We start from the raw sequence: 4,744 nt of genomic DNA, 5'->3' as shown, positions 1-4,744 counted from the left end.
CTCACAACGAGACTCTGATGTGTAAAGTCTTTCCCTCCAGCTTGGGACCTATGGCTATGAGATGGTTTAATGGTCTCAAATCGGGGTCTGTAGGCTCATTTGGGGAGCTAGCTAGGGCATTTGCTTCGCGGTTCATTACGTGTAGCAGAATCCCTCGACCATTGGACTCGTTGTTATCCATGGCCATGAAGGAAGGGGAGACACTGAAAACATACTCCGACCGATACTGGGAGATGTTTAATGAAATAGATGACGACTTTGATGAGGTGGCGCTTAATACCTTTAAGGTGGGTCTCCCTACTGGTCACGACCTAAGAAAGTCTTTGACTAAAAAGCCCGTCCGTAGCGTACGCCGTCTTATGGATCGTATTGACGAGTACAAAAGGGTAGAGGAAGACCAGCAGCAGGGGAAAGGAAAGGAGAAGGTTATCCCGCAGGAGAGAAGGGATTTCAGGTCGGACAGATATCACAACAACAAGCTGAGGAGGGATTACTTTGGACAATCCGGCTCGACGGCACCTCAGGCTGTAAGTACTGTGTTCCGAGAACCAGTGCATCAGTTATTAGAAAAAGTTCGTAAAGAACCCTTCTTCAGATGGCCCGAAAAGATGGCAGGGGACCCTGCGAAAAGAAATCAAAACCTTTTTGTCAAGCACTATCGGATGTGGCCACACTACCGAGAACTCGGCCGACCTCGTGGAACCATCTAGAGTGTACTGGCTCGGTGAGGGAAGATTAAAGCAGATTTGTGTCACCTGGGCAAGTTAGTCAAGTTGGTTCAAACAACCGTAGGAACAATTCATCCCGGCCCGCATCGGGAACAATTAATGTTATCTTCGCCGCACCCGGTAGGACCGGCTCAGTCCCACTAGGGTGATGGCGGTTTCCCATCCTCAGCCGAGGATGTGGGTAGCAGCCGAAGAGATTAAAGGGCACTTTACCCGTCTCGGGTTTCTCCGAGGAGGATAAAGCTGGGACTATCCAAACCCCACGATGATGCTCTCGTGGTTACCCTCGTGATAGGGAATTATGATGCGAGGAGGGTGATGATAGATCGTGGCAATGCGCGCGTATATCATGTACCTCGATCTATTTAAAGGGCTAAGGTTGGAGTTGGAGGATCTAACTCCTTACGACTCCCCACTTATAAGCTTTGAAGGGAGAGCCGTTGTGCCGAAGGGACAGATCCGTTTACCCGTTCAATCCGGCACCGAAACGGTTGAGGTGGATTTCATTGTGGTTGACGCGTACTCTCCATATACGCCATCCTCGCTAGGCCATGGCTGCACGCTCCGGGAGCCGTCTCCTCTACCCTACATGTTAAGGTGAAATTTCCCTGGGAGCATGTTGAGGAAATCCCCCTGCGTGGTGGCTAGGCAATGCATATCGGCCGCGGTGCTTCGTCGGCCGGAAATTGAGTCATCAACTTTACCCATCCAGAGTCATAGTACCGCCTCCGAGGCACTGGAGCGATGACAGATGATGATTTGTGGCCGTTTCGCGAGGAGTTAGAGAAGTTTGTAATAACAAATGATCCAGAGAGGTTCTTCCAAATTGGCATACTTTTGCCACACCAAGAGAAGATGGAGTTGTTTAAATTTATTAAGGATAATTTATATGTCTTTTCGTGGGACCCTCGAGGCTCTGGTGTAGATCCGAACTTCATTTGTCATCGTTTAAACGTCAATCCCGCCATTGTTCCGAGGAGGCAGCCACCTCGGCGATCTTCCCGAGAACATTCCGAGGGCCGTGAAGGAAGAGTTTCTTAAACTCAAAAGGGCGGGGGCTATCAAAGAAGTTTTCTACCCTGAATGGTTGGCTCATACTGTTGTTGTTAAAAAGAAGAATGGCAAGTGGAGAGTATGTGTGGACTTTACTGATCTGAACAAGGCCTGTCCTAAAGATTCGTTCCCAATGCCACGGATTGATCAACTGGTAGATGCTACTGTCGGACATCCTTGGATGAGTTTCTTGGACGCCTTCCAGGGTTACCACCAAATTCCCTTGGCGTTAGAGGATCAGGAGAAGACTGCTTTCATTACTCCAACCGGGAACTATCATTATAAGGTCATGCCATTTGGGTTAAAAAATGCGGGGGCTACTTACCAAAGAATGATGACCCGAATGTTTGATATGGTGGATGATATGGTGGTGAAAATCAAGACAGTACCTTCGCACATGACAGATTTGGCCGACACCTTCCAGATGCTAAGGAAGTATAAGTTGCGCCTTAACGCCTCCAAGTGTTCTTTTGGCATGGGATCTGGAAAATTCTTGGGATATATGATTACTCATAGGGGCATAGAGGTAAACCCAGTTCAGGTTAAGGCTATTCAGAATTTGCAGCCGCCTAGGAACCCAAAGGAGATTCAGAAATTGACTGGAATGATTGCTGCGTTGAATAGATTTATTTCTCGGGCAGCTGACCGGTGCCGTCCTTTCTTTCAGTTGTTGAACATGTGGAAAGGGTTTCAATGGACCGAGGACTGCGAGTTAGCTTTCCAACAAACTCTTAAGCAATATCTTTCTCGGCCACCCATTTTATCTCGCCCGAGGTGGACGAGGTTTTATTCGCTTATCTGGCCGTGGCTATTCACGCGGTGAGCTTAGTCCTTATAAGGAATGAAAGCGGAGTGCAGAGACCGATCTATTACGTTAGTAAGTCCTTGAATGAGGCCGAGGTGCGCTATCTGCCCTTGGAAAAGGCGCTTCTGGCTGTAGTCCACGCCACGCGTAAACTTCCTCATTATTTCCAATCTCATACTGTGGTTGTCTTGACCCAGTTGCCTCTCGCGTCGTGTTGCGCAAGGTCGATTATTCTCAAGTAGGTGGCAAAATGGGGAACCATTTTGGGAGCCTTTGATGTTAAGTATAAGCCTCGCACTTCGGTAAAGGGACAGGTCCTCGCTGATTTGGTGGCAGAGTTTACTGAACCATTGTTAGAAGAAACTTCAAAAGAAGTACACATGGGTGAAAAATCAGTTGGTATTATCACAGCCGTATCGCCCTCAGCTTGGAGAGTTTATGTGGATGGGGCTGCGAATCAAAAGGGGTCTGGTGTTGGACTTGTTTTAATGTCCCCTGAAGGTATTGTCTTCGAAAAATCTTTGAGATTGGCCTTCTCGGCTACTAACAATGAGGCCGAGTATGAAGCAGTCTTAGTAGGCATGCAAATGGTACATAAGATGGGTGGCAAGGAAATCCATGTGTTCTCGCACTCTCGCTAGTGGTCGGCCGTGTCATGGGGACCATGGAGGCTAGAGACCCTGTACGTGGAATATTTGGCCCAGTCAAACGCCAGTTGCAGCCGAATTCGACTTCTTTGCCCTAGCTCACGTTTCTAGGAGCTGGAAACACTCATGCATTCCTTGGCTACGTTGGCAACATCCTCGACTCAACGTTTACCAAGGGTTATCCTCGTTCAGATTTGGTAGAACCTTCTCTTGTAATCGGCTAACGCGCCTCGCATCCATCTAATAAGGCCCTGGTCCTAGCCGGATGGATTCGATCATATCTTTTCTTAAAAATGACATTCTTCCCGAAGACAGGCTAAAAGGCACGTCGAAAGGCGCGCGTTTCCGGTTGTCCGAGGACCGTGTTATACAAACGATCCTTTTCGTGACCGTATTTGTTGTGTATGCACCCCGAATCAACAAATATTATTGGAGGAACTCGCATGAGGGAATTTGTGGGAGCCATACCGGGGGAAGATCCTTAGCCCATGCAGCCCCGACTTAGGTTGGTGGCCCTACTATGCAGAGGAGGCTCAGGATTATGCGCGAAAATGTGATCAATGCCAGAGGTTTGCCCCTAATATCCATCAACCCGGAGGGGTTCTTAACCCTCTCTCCAGCCCTTGGCCTTTCGCACAATGGGGCTTGGACATTGTAGGCCATTTCCCGTAGCCGCCGGCAACAAAAGATGGTCGTCGCCGTGGAACACTACTTTACTAAATGGGCCGAGGCCGAGCCCTTAGCCAATATCCGAGATGTTGATTCCAAGAAATTTATATGGAAAAATATTGTTACTAGATTTGGTATACCGCATACACTTATCTCGACAATGGCGTTCAATTTGACAAGAACGCCTTTAGGCAATATCGTGGTGACATAGGTATCACAAATAGATATTCTACCCCGGCCTATCCTCGAGGAAATGGGCAAGCCGAGGCCGTTAACAAGGTCATAGTCAACGGGCTCAAGAAGAGGTTGGATGATGCGAAAGGCAGATGGGTAGAAGAGCTCCCTCATGTCCTATGGACGATCGGACCACTCCGCAGTCCACCGGAGAAACGCCATTCTCTATGACTTATGGAGCCGAGGCGGTGATACCACCGGAATCCGGTTTTCCTACTCTAAAGACAAGTTCTTTTAGTCCGTAGAATAATGAGGGACTTCTAGAGAAAGATCTTGATTTACTTGAGGAACGGCGTGAGGCAATATGGTCCAAATGGCTTATTATTATCGCGAAGCTAAAACGAGGATATGACGCCCACGTGAAGCTAAGGCCACTTGCGCTTGGTGATCTTGTATTAAGGAAAGTTGTAGGCACATCTAAGAACCCAGCTTGGGGTAAGCTGGGACCTAACTGGGAAGGCCCCTATTGCATTGTTTCAATAGCAGGCATAAGGTCGTATAGGCTAGCTAACCTGGACGAACAAATTATACCACGTCCATGGAATGTAAATAATCTTAGAAGGTATTATTATTAATGAAATGAGCTTTTGTCAATTAATATTTCAAAG

This window comes from Castanea sativa, chromosome 10 (assembly GCF_040712315.1).
Source record: "Castanea sativa cultivar Marrone di Chiusa Pesio chromosome 10, ASM4071231v1".
Lineage (NCBI taxonomy): Eukaryota > Viridiplantae > Streptophyta > Magnoliopsida > Fagales > Fagaceae > Castanea > Castanea sativa.
This window is presented reverse-complemented; position numbering follows the sequence as displayed.